The 12,656-nt window shown below is 48.0% G+C and overlaps 1 protein-coding gene across 1 annotated transcript in view; it reads left to right on the forward strand.

Moving 5' to 3' along the window:
* The first annotated feature begins 5,705 nt into the window (after positions 1-5,705).
* Positions 5,706-12,656, forward strand: part of LOC147668779 (E3 ubiquitin-protein ligase RING2) — a 167,838-nt gene continuing 160,887 nt past the window's right edge. Inside the window, exon 1 of the mRNA XM_086948435.1 lies at positions 5,706-5,909. The gene's annotated coding sequence lies outside the window, so the exon portion shown is untranslated. The remainder of the gene's footprint in view (positions 5,910-12,656) is intronic.

Consider the following 12,656-nt stretch of genomic DNA (forward strand, 5'->3'; position numbering starts at 1 on the left):
TCTGTGCGGGAGGGGGAGACGCCGTCCGGCGGTCCACCTGCGGATGGTAAGAAGGTGGATGGTAAGTCGGTGACTTTGGGGGTACAAACAGACAAGAATGATGGCAAGGAGGAGAAAGGGGTGAAGGTGCCTAAGAAGATGCCTTATATGGGGTTGGCAATGCCTCTGGGGTCGCACTTGTCAGAGAAACTAAAAGAGAAAATCTGGAAACACGAGTTTGTGGACGTTTTAAAGTTGCTTCATCGGGAGGTCCAGGCTAAGGAGGGCTCCAAGGAGGAGGAGTGGGAGTTGACGAGGCGGCCTAGGGTGCCGGTGACTATGGAGAATTGGACGTCGGCCTTTCTGATTTATGCCAGTGTTTATTGCCAGAGGTATCTGGACCGGGCGATTGCGCTGTTTAAATACATGGACATCATTCGCAAGGCCCAGATGCAGTTCGGGGGGTTTGCGTGGTTGAGCTACGACGAGGAGTTTCGGGCCAGGGTTAGCGCGGATCCGGAGAAGAGTTGGGGTGAGGTGGACCAGGAGCTTTGGATGCAGTGGATGGCGTCTTCGCACTCGTTGGCGTCCACACACACTGCCAGCGGTTTGCCGGTGTTATATTGGTCTTTTCTGCCGCGTCCCGCCCAGGGCGGGGCGGGGGGTGGAACAGTGACCAGTGCCATTGTGTCAGGTCAGCCGTCTAAACCCGGGGGTTCCGCCACGGGGGCATGTTGGAGCTACAATCGGGGTTTCTGCTCTCGGTACCCATGTAAGTTCAAGCACGAGCGCTCGAAGTGTGGCGGTAAACACGCCCTTACGCAGTGCATCACGCTCACCACCCCCTCCGAACAATGGAGGAACGCGAGGGGACGGGGCCAGCCTGGCCCGAAGGGCGCCTACTCCGGTTAAGGTGGCGGTGATGGCCCCGTGGCTCGCGTGCTATCCTGATCGCGAGTCCGCGGCTCGGCTCTTCTGGGGGTTCACCGAGGGTTTTCGGGTGGGCTACCAGGGTCCCAGGGAGCGTCGTTGGGCTGAGAATTTGAGGTCTGCGAAGGAGTTGCCGGGGGTGGTTGCTGCGAAGTTGGAGAAGGAGGTGGCGGAAGGGAGAGTGGCTGGCCCGTTTACTGACTGGCCGTTGCCGGACCTGATCATTTCTCCGTTGGGGGTGGTGCCCAAGAAAGAGGAAGGGGAGTTCAGAATGATTCACCATTTGTCCTGGCCGGAGGGTCGATCGGTGAATGACTTCATTGCGGAGGAGGACTTGAGGGTGCTGTATGCGTCGGTGGACGATGCTGTCCGGCTGGTGAGGTCGTGTGGGCCCGGTACGGAGTTGGCGAAGTGTGACATTAAGTCGTCTTTCCGTCTCCTGCCTATTCACCCGGCGGATTTTGCGCTTTTGGGCATGCAGTTTGGGGGTGCCATCTACGTGGACAAGGTTTTGCCCATGGGGTGTGCCATCTCCTGTGCGCTGTTTGAGCTTTTTAGCACTTTCTTGCTTTGGGTCATGGTGCGGGTGAGTGGGTGCCGTGAAATCACTCATTACTTGGACGATTTCCTCTTCCTGGGGAGGGCGGGGTCAGGAGATTGCGGCAGGGCCCTGTCGCGTTTCCAGGCCTTGGCCTCGCAGTTTGGGGTGCCGTTGGCGCCCGAGAAGACGGCTGGGCCCAGCTGCTGCCTCACTTTCTTGGGGATTGAACTGGACTCGGTACAGTGGTTGGCGCGCCTGCCTGCGACCAAGGTGAGGGAGATTCTTGCATGTCTGGAGTGGGCTGTGGGGGAACGGCGGATCCCTTTGCGGGCGGTGCAGAAGCTTCTGGGTTTCCTTAACTTTGCGTGCAGGGTGGTGCGGGCAGGGCGGACGTTCTGCAGACGGCTCGGCATGGCCATGTCGGGGGCTGTGCTTCCACATCACAGAGTGAGGATTTCCTTGGGGGTGAGGACGGACTTGAGAACTTGGATTACCTTCTTGCAGGATTTCAATGGGGTATCCTTGGATTTTGACGAAGAAAGGGCGGTCTGGCAATGCCAAATTTACTCTGACGCGGCTGGGTCAGCGGGGTTTGGTGTTTTCTGGGATGGACGGTGGTGTGCGGAGAGGTGGACGGCCTCCTGGATCAAGCAGGGCAGGAGCATTGCCTTTTTGGAGTTCTTCCCATTGCTGGTGGCTTTGGTGGTGTGGGGGGAGGACTTTCGGAACAGGTCTGTGCTCTTTCACGTTGACAACATGACGGTGGTGGAACTGGTCAATCATCAGAGGGCGAGGGACCTGCGTGTGCTGCGGCTGTTGCGTAGGTTCATGTTGGCGTGCCTGCGGCTGAATGTGGTGTTTCGGGCTAAGCATGTCCCCGGGGTGAATAATGACATTGCGGATGCTTTGTCTCGTTCGCAGTGGCAGCGGTTCCGACACCTGGCGCCGGGAGCGGACGCCTGCAAGACCGAGCTGCCGGCCAGCATCTGGGCCTTGGGGGAATGAGGATGATTGGTCTGGTGGAGGGTTCTTTGGCTCCAACCACGAGGAGGACTTATCGTCTGGCATGGTCTGAATTTAGTACTTTCATGGGCTGGACGGTGGATGGTGTCGTGAGTGGGGAGTCGGGTGTGGTGGAAGGTCTGAGGGGTTACGTGTTGGCTTGTATGGACCGAGGGTTGACTGCAGCTACGATCTCCGGGAAATTGGCTGGAATTTCTTTTTACTGTGTTTTGTTCTTGGGTTTTGACCCCACCAAGGATGTGGTGTTGGCTCGCATGTTGCGGGGGTGGGGTCGGGAGAGGGGGGCTGGGAGGGGCCGGTTGCGGGAGGCTGTGACGTTTGATTTGTTGGTTCGGCTGGTTGGGGTGTTGCCGGAATGCTGTTATGACCCGATTGAGGTGGGCCTGTTTCGTTTATGCATGGTGTGGATGTTTTTTGGGGCGTTCCGGGTGTCTGAGCTGTTGGGCACGAGACGGGGGGCGGGTAGGTTGTTTGAGGAGGTGTGTGTGGATGCAGGGCGTTTGGGGATTTGGCTGGGCCGCTCGAAGACGGATCAAGTGGGCAGGGGCAAGTGGGTATGGTTGAATGAGTCTGGTGGGCCGGTTTGCCCGGTTCTGGAGTGGCGGTCATTCTTGGGGACGGGTGGAGAGCGCCGTGGTGAGATTTTCTGCCATGCGTCTGGTGCGAGAGTGTCGGCTGGCCAGTTGTTGGCGGTGTTGCGTATGGCTTTGGGACGATTGGGGATGGATGGAGCTGGTTTCGGCACTCATTCTTTTCGCATTGGGGCTGCGACTGCGGCGGCCCGACTGGGTTGGTCCTGGGACAGGATTAGGAAAATTGGGCATTGGAAGTCGCACTGTTGCGAGAGGTATGTGAGGAAGTAGTCTGGTCCCAGGCAGGTTGTTGGTTGTTGCACTGTTTTGTTTGCCTGTTCTAACATCTTTTTCTTCGTAGGTTGCGTGGGTGGCCCGGGCGGTAGGACGGTGACTTGGATCGTTGGGCACTCATTCGTGCACTGGGCTTCCAAGTATGTGGACCAGCAGGTTTACGGCCGTAACCTGGGACTGAAGGGACAATTGCATGAGGTGAAATGGTGGGGAAAGAGCGGAATGCGATGGGGGGCACTACTGCCCTGGCTCGCGAAGATGGTCCCACAGAAGGGATGCCCGGATTTGCTGATCATTCATTTGGGGGAAAATGACCTGGTGCAACTGTCTGGATTGGCATTGTTACAACTTATGCAAAGGGACTTGGAAGTGTTGAAATCAAGGATGGCGGGGCCTGCATTGCCTGGACGGAGCTGGTCCCCAGAAGGGTGTGGAGGGGGCTGTGAAGCACGGGGCCATTGAGAAGGCCCGGAGGAAACTTAATCGAGCAATGAGACTCTACTGTGCGGACAGGGACGTTAAGGTCATTGCACATCCTGGGATTCGACTGGAGGAGCCTTTAGCTTTTAGGGAGGACGGTGTGCACTTGTCGCGGCTGGGCAATGCGTGGTATATGATGGAGTTGCGGGATGTGGTGAGCAAGTTGTGGAACGAGTCTATCTGGTGTCGACAGGAATGACTGTGCAGTGACGGACGGACGGCCCTGTAGGGGGGTGGGGCAGTGAACCGCCCTACAGGGGGTTCACTGGTTGGCAGGATTCGAAGGGACAGGGGGTCAAGAGCGGGCATACCCATCCCTTGGGGGGGGGAGTTGGCACAGGACGGATAGAAGCGTGAATGGAAGGTTGCAATGACTGGGGGCTGGAAGACGGTGATTGACGGGCAAGAGAAGGGTGTTTGGAGCCGCTAGGGCTTGGTGATGACGCGGAGTGAATGAAACGAATGGGGGGGGGGGGGGGGGAGTGTGAGTGGGGGTTTGCTGTTACTGTTATTGTTGATTTACTGTTATGTACAGATTCGCAGTTCTGGTCTAATAAAATGGCCTTTTACGCTGACACTGCGTGGTCTGTTTTATTGCGCGATGCCGGGCCCCGGGGAAAGCAGAGTCGCAGACTAGTCTTTCTCCGGGGTCTTTCGCGCAGGGGATAGGCCAGGTAGGGGAAGGGGAGGAGTTAGGGGGTGGGTATTTAAGCGCGGGGGAGGAAGGGAACTTCCTCTTTTCTGCGCCTGGCACCATCGGGAGGGAGCTCGAAAGGCCACCCACCCACCCGGCAGTTAGTGGTGGTTTTTGGGTCGGTCCATAGCGTTGCCAGTTTAGGCCAGAGCTGCTGTAGGCAGGATTCGAAGGGACAGGGGGTCAAGAGCGGGCATACCCATCCCTTGGGGGGGGAGTTGGCACAGGACGGATAGAAGCGTGAATGGAAGGTTGCAATGACTGGGGGCTGGAAGACGGTGATTGACGGGCAAGAGAAGGGTGTTTGGAGCCGCTAGGGCTTGGTGATGACGCGGAGTGAATGAAACGAATGGGGGGGGGAAGTGTGAGTGGGGGTTTGCTGTTACTGTTATTGTTGATTTACTGTTATGTACAGATTCGCAGTTCTGGTCTAATAAAATGGCCTTTTACGCTGACACTGCGTGGTCTGTTTTATTGCGCGATGGCCTGACCATTGTTACAAAAACCGGGACATGTATTTTTGAAATGGAGAAAAGTCTCGGGGAACCGGGAAAGTCCACCGAAAACCGGGACTGTCCTGGGAAATCCGAAATGTCTGGTCACCCTTTCTTTTTTGTGCGTTATATAGCGCGGACTTTACCCGAAGGTGTCAGAGCGCTTCACAATAGGAACGGAACGGTAATGATACATGAGGAGAAAATTACAAGTGAGCATGTTACAAAAGCAAACGTTACGTTACATGAGGCAATAGTGACAATTGTGCATGAATCAAGAGCAAACAAAATACAAGAGGTAGCAAACGGTACGTTGCAAGAGGAAAAAGTGACGTGTGCATGTTACAAAAACGTACTAAGTTCAATTAGAGGTATAACACTGCAATAAATGGCAGACACTCAAAACACAATCCGTATCAACCCTATCCGTAATGTAAAAATATAAAAGTCGCCCTTAAGTCACAGCCAACTTGATTGATCCCAAACACAGTTGACTCTTTGAGCATACTGTGACTTTTTCTTGGGAATCTGTATTCCGTTCAGGTCGCCAAAGCGACCCATGCTTCGGGATGACTTCTTGGGAATCTCCGCGCTCCTAGAGTGTGTATGCACCAGCATTTGCTCCTCGGCATCTGTAGGGCTCCATGGAGTGCACTCCATCCCTTCTCCTCTTCCACCACAGCCGCTCTCCTGCGTTCAGTGGGAGCCTGGCTGTGCTTTTGGCAGTGTGTGCGCCGCTGCAGTACCTCCCTCGGCCTGTGCTGTGTCTCGGCTCTGTGCAGGACAGTCTGCTCCCCAGCGCAGGCCCGCCTCAGCCATATTGGATCGAGCTCCTCCTTAGACAGGCTCCGGGCTCCGCGGCGGGACCCCGCCAGCCCCCCACACGGGACGGAGGGCGACCGGTGAGTACCTTATTCCCCCCTTCTCCGCCATGTATCCCAGGGACCGCGGCCTGGAGAGCCCCGGGCTGCCGCGCGTTCGCCCCGGGGCCCTAAGCCCACATGCGGGAAGCCGCGTCAGGAAACACCGAGGCTTCACCCCTGGCTTAGGCCGCGCTCCACAGCGCGAGTGTTCTTAAATTCCTTGGTCTCCTCCAAGGGTCCATCCGGAGGGGGCGAACACCTGGGTGCTGAGGAACGTTATGTTACGTTTAAAAGTAATAACAAGGGGTGCTCTAGGAGCCCACTTTATATACAGAGATAAAGCCTCCGTTAAAAGGGACTGTCGTATTTTATTTGTAGTCCTCTTTAACATTCCACAAAGTACCGTTGTAGCATATTAAACTACCACGGTGAATGCGAAATTTCAGGGGCTGACGGGTCACACACATGCCAATGTTTTGGAACACCTAAGATGGGGATTTCGAGAAAGAGTGTGCTTGACGTGCATTAAAGTGGTGTATTTATCTGAAAGAAAGCAACGCAAAGACGAAATCTAACGAGATTTCAAAGTCAATAAAGTAGACCTACTGCTTTTAGGGAAAGTTGGTAACTAGTCCTCACCCCTGTCACCCTCTACCGCTTGAAAACACAAACACTGGTGTCCTACCACCTTCGTAATCGAGGAAACTCAACAACGCTAAAAACACCAGCATTAATCAATCTAATATCCTCTGTTGAATACCAAGGAGAGCCTTTGTTTTGATACATTTTTCGTCTATTGTCCTTAAATTGAAGAGTATAGAAAAAGCGTCTTCCACCCAAAGGAGGCTTGCAAACTGTTCAGAATTCTGCTTCCACTTAGAAAAAAAAATATGAATGCTGTCAGCGTTTTTGGCTTTGTTGCTACATTCAGAAATGCGCGTTTGTTACACCAGTCTTCTATTTTCCATGGGTCACCCAGTGGAAAGCAAAACATGTTGTTTAACTAAAATTGTTATGTACTTATTATTTTGACACAATAGTAACTTCCTGAAAGTCATAACAATTCATCTGTTTGCAAACTATGCTATCCCCTAACAGCAGCCTGAACAACGCATCCGCCCAATAACACGCAGGACACGCATTTACAAAGCTAATTGTTCTGGCTTTTAGATTTGTGTTTGTTTTGGTTTGGAATGGGTTTTGTAATCTTTAGTTGTTGGATGTGCCGTCAGATCCTCGCAATTATATTTTAAAAAATTGGCTATAAGCAAAACATTTTTTGATCTCAGAAGGCACTCATTGCCATAGTAATCCTGTTCATTGAACTGATCTACATTGTGTGTAGATATGCTCCTTGTGAAAGAGCAGAATGCTGTCACTCCTAGTGAAGTTTGCCAGTGGCCGAAGCGGGCAGACCCATTGCTTCATGCAGTGACAAAATAACAGGCCAAAAGTCCTTGTGTAAGTAAATATATATATCAAATATCAAAACAATACCCTTTCAGGCATAGATGAATGCATAAATTATGCAACAAAAAAAGCAGAGACTCTGGGTGTTCTCTAGTTTAGATGGAAAGCATCTCCTGTATAGAGGCCCCTCAATAACAGCGACACTCCAGATCTGCTCACCTCAAATGTCTGCTTTTCTATAAAAGTCTTTAAGCATCGGATTAGCACAGTGCCATCCATGCCGAGATAGAAAGGGACAAAGTCTTTTGCCATTTCTACAGCAAAGTCTTTAAGCATAGGATTAGCACATTCCTGTCTATGCAGAGCTGTAAAATGACAAAAGCCATTTACCACTCCAGGCACAGTATTACAGCTTTGAATTGGTAAAATACCAACCAAGCCAACCTGAAATGAGTAAAAGCAACCCTGGACACAGTGTTTTGCTCTCATTAGAGCACTTCTGCATATATATATATATATATATATATATATATATATATATACTCACGACCTGCTAGAAATTCAGTTTGACGTGTTGTAAAGTGGATCTAGTGGATCCAGTTGAGGTACATGAGATTTGGTAGAATGGCATGATGTGTGTAAAAGTCCAGCAAAAACGAGCAGTTTTCCCAGTTGAATAAAAACAGCATTTAGAGTTAAATTGCACGCTTGCGATGGTACTGCTATTTTCTCTATTACAGTGCAGGAGATTTCCAAACCCCGATACGTTGGCCTCTAGTTCCAGTAAAACTCCCTATCCCTACTCAAGTTGAATTTTGACCCTGGAAATGTTGTTTCCTTATCTTTTTGTGTCTTTATCTAATTTGCCCTAAACAGTCATATTTTATAAATATTATCTGTCTAAACTTATGTAAATTCTGCACAAATTGAGTCCCCGTCCCCCCACCCATTGCTGTCACTCTGCTGAGTTTCACATATGCAACATTAGCAAAACAACGGGAGCCTGTGGTTCACTGGTATTTTTGTAAACTTGAAAAATATATGACCTAAAATCAGTTCTCAATCTGCTCCATACCAGTCGTACTGTTTTTCTGTTTCTCTTACTTCTGCTTTCTTAAAGGGTGTGATTTTTTTGGTTTGTGAGGAGGCACAAACTACAAGTACCTAAACACAAAACCAGAACCATGGTGGTAATTAAAATTTAAATTTCTGGCTTGTGATAACTCAATATTTCCGTCTCTTTTCCACAGGAGACCCAGCACCATTAAATGTTATCGTTAATAGTCACAAAAGAATAATTAATTCGCCCTATGAAAGTTCAAAATAGAATTACATTATTTAATTGTATATTTTTCTGCACTATTTCTTTAGTCCCTCTTCTGCCAGGTAACTTTTTGACACCCCTTCCCTTTGCTTCTGTCATACACATGTATCCAAAGTGGACCTCAAACGAACTCTAGGATTTTAAAACTTGAGCCAGAAAGGAACCTTTAGTGTAGTGGTTTAAGACAGAACTGGAGACTCCTGTGTTAGCAAGGGAGTGAGATTGCCAGCATAAATTGGCCAGGTCTTTTTATCTAGTCTATTGCAAAATCTCAGACATTTCACAAAAATAGTCGGTTTAGCAGTTATATTTGTATATCAAGTCGCTGAAATAGTTACATTTTTACAAACTACAATGTAGTGTTAAGTGGCTTCGGTAAACACAGGTTACTAAGTTCTCAAAATGCAAACCATCTGTCCACCCACGATCGTTCCTGGCAGAAGCTATTGGGCAGTACGCCAATCTGCGATAGTCCCTCTGAAAACGGGAAGGTTCTCAGCCATGTTTCACCTTGTCCTTTCCCACTCTTCGTCCAGGCTTTGTCTAAGTATTATGATATCTGTACAGCTAAACGTTTTGTGATGGTAATAGAGAAGCAATCAGTCTCAAATCAATATGTGTTTGAGCGTGGCATGCAGCACAAAATCTACTTACTTCAAGTGAACCTTGACACTGTCCCATCTGAACACACTGTTTGAGGATCTCATCTGCCACATTCCTCTTGGAAGACTTAGTAGCACTGTCTCTTCTGGATATGCACATCTGAATCTCTCTGCGCACTCCCTGTTGCATACAACTCATTAAACCCATTGAGATGCTTTTTTGGCATACACAGTTAAATGGTCCCCTGAGCTGCATTACTGCATGCCACCCCCCCCCCCCAGTTGGACATGCTGTTACTGTTTATTCTGTGCACGTAGTTTTGATGTTCACTTAGGTACATCCAATCCACCAATTCCACAGAAAGAGTAAAATAGATCCTCAAGCAGCTCAGAAACAAATGGCCCTAACAGGCAACCAGCACGAATCAAAGGTAATTCAAAACCTGTTTGTGTGGCAGGTTAGCCTTATAACTAAGCCGCAGAAGAACAACGGTGGTCATGTCCCTACCTGTGCTCTTCATTAAGGTAGATGCCCCTTTCTAACCCCACATACCCCTCTCTATACATACCACGATATGTGCTCTGCATAATCCGTCTCTTTTTTTCTCATGAATTCTCTTCCATAGTGTTGTGGAAATCAGCAATTTTGCTCTCTTTAACAGAAATCCAGTGCTTAATTTGACCCAGTGGTTTCAGGTAGGCCCCACTGGCACTCAATTTTGGCGACCAGCATTATTTTCTCTCAGCAGACTATGATCAAATGGAAAAAAAAGAGAAAAACTCAAAAGGGGAAAGAGGAATGGAATAAAAGACTGAAAGCAGCAACAAAGGGAAAAGGCAGGATTGAGAAATGACCTGCAAGAGTGAGATAAATAGACCAGGATTGTCTTGGGGTGGATGAAAGAGGCATGAGGTGGAATTAAGATTACACAGCCCTTGTATTCAGCACCCTGACATTGATGGTGCTGGCTGCAGGCTTCTTTCAAGTGTGGGCTCCAGAACTTAACCTTTTACAAATTAAGTACTGCAGAAATCCTGGTAATGCCTTACTTTTTCTACTACAACCTTCCTTGAGGCCCCTGTTGATTCTTCTCCATATTGTTAGGTCTAGCATTAGAGACCTCTTTTATATACTTCTTTGTAGGGCTCACAGCCCGCCTACTGTTTTAATTTGTCTGTTTAAGTGTGCTTAAAAAATCCTTGCTTGCTAGTGGTCAATCCTTCCTCTTGTCTCTCCCTTTTGTCTGCCGTTTCCTCCCACTTGGAGCACTTCCCTAGAACAATATCCTTGCTTTTGGGGGACTACTTTACTTCTTTGTTTCCTGTTTCTCCCATCTCTCACCCCTCCCGCTACGTCTCACCCCTCCTCCCATGTGCTACACGCCAGGCCCCACCTATCCCACATCACTGTTTGTTTAGTCCATAAAATTCACATTCATCCCACTGTTGTCCTCTTCTTTTCACAGGTCGCAGAATTCAAATACTGTTTTACTGAATTCCCAGATATGTATTTCTGTTTTCCTTTAAAATGCACTAAGCACACCAGTAGCACAATTTTAAGGGACTGCATGTGCCATCAAGCCATGCTCTTTCTCACCGCGTTGATGCCACTGTTATCCCAACAGTGCATGTAGGCGTTTTCAATGAGCCCTGCCGTTATTGTTGATGCCATTTTAATGGTGTAGGGATATCCTGTCAGCTGGTTGCTGCTGGCGTGCACCTCCGAAGCCGCGGACTTCGGCAGTGGCCTTCTCCAGACTTGTTCCTGTCACAGAAAGATGCAGGACAGATATGTGTATTCTACTGGGATTATGCTCTTGAGTTTTCCTCTTAAAGAGAATCTCATCTTGGTACGGAGATACTAACAAACATTCTGCCCACATCTAAGCTTAGAGGCAGTCTTCTCCGCTTTATTTCAATTTTTATTGCTTTTCAGTCTGCACATCCGCCAATAATGAGAGACAGTCAAAATATATGCATGAGATATACTGGCATTGATGAAGATCTAATCGGCTGTCTGGCAAACCGATTGGCACCTTTTCTAACTAAGTGAGCCAGCGAGATTGCCACCTGTGTGGTGGATATGGGAGCACCAGCATAGCACATATGGCCACGTGCATGGCACTGAGCCTTCCAATAAAGCAGTTTCCACTCTCACCACTGAGATGCAATTATTCCTGTTGATAGAGAGAGCGACCCGATTGACCAGTGGTAACAGAGTCGCTTGAAATATTACTGATGTCACTAAATGAACTAATGAGTGTTTTTGGAAAAATTGTAATTTTATTGGGCAAGAGATATAATCGTCATGGAATAAAGAGAGCATACCAGCCTTCACAACGTCTCTTGAGGATTCGTGCTTCACATCGGCAGACATGGCATTTTCATTGTTTTTCTTTTCTGAATTGTGTGACATTGTTCTTCGTTTATAAATAAATACATAAGTAATTAGTGAGAGTCACGGAGTTGTTTCATTGTTGTGAAACATTTGATTTTTTTCTGTTTTATGTATTCATTTGAGTTGAGTGGTAGTGGCGGCATGTTTAAATTTAGTGGAAAGTGGCATCCTTTGTCTTTGAAGGTTTATTTGCCAACCATAGTGGTTTATCCTAAGTCCCTCACAGGTTTTATTGTTCAGTAGCATTATGGTACTTCACGTTTTAGAAGATACAAAGAAGCTCAAACACCAAACTTAAAATTGTTCTCATTAAGCTTAAGGGCTCGATAAAATCCTATGTTCAAATACAATTTAAGATGACATTCTTTTAAGGAGGCTGTATTTAAAACCATTAAGTCAGCTGGTTGATTGAGTGAATGCAATATGTTGTTTTTCATAGTGAGATTTCTACCAAAGTTGCTTTCCGATGTTCATGCTAAGTAAGCAGTTGATCTTCTTGGTTCTTTTTCCAAGCTGTCTTCTTTTGCTTTACTGTCTTTGCGCCCCTGATGTGAAATATTGCTTTGCAATTATGTGGATAGACTTTGCGCTTAGCTTTGGTTCTGCTCCAAAACTATGGGCTGTGCTTTCTTTTAGATGCAATGTAAAACACACAATTGCCATCACATACATCCACTCCACTCCAAAACACATAGGTAAAAAACATTTACATTACATTGCCAATAGCTCTAACTCTAAAAAAATGCAAGACCTATTGGATTGCAAATGCTTGTTTTTAACACTTATTCGTGATTATCCCAACTTCGCAATAGTACTACATACGGTTTCAAACATTGCTTGTTAAAATCATCCTATACTGAGAACATTTCAGTATTTTGTTTAAAAAAAGGCATAGACTGTCTGGCATCGAATCATTCTTCAAAAAATACATAATTCACAATTATTTAAAACATGCCATAAACCTTGAGTGAGAACCTCACATAGCTAACAAAATATAAACGAAATATAGTTGCAGTTGCTGATCTATTCAGTCTCAGCATTTAAGATGCAAT

Source organism: Lissotriton vulgaris, unplaced genomic scaffold, assembly GCF_964263255.1.
Source record: "Lissotriton vulgaris unplaced genomic scaffold, aLisVul1.2 SCAFFOLD_533, whole genome shotgun sequence".
NCBI lineage: Eukaryota > Metazoa > Chordata > Amphibia > Caudata > Salamandridae > Lissotriton > Lissotriton vulgaris.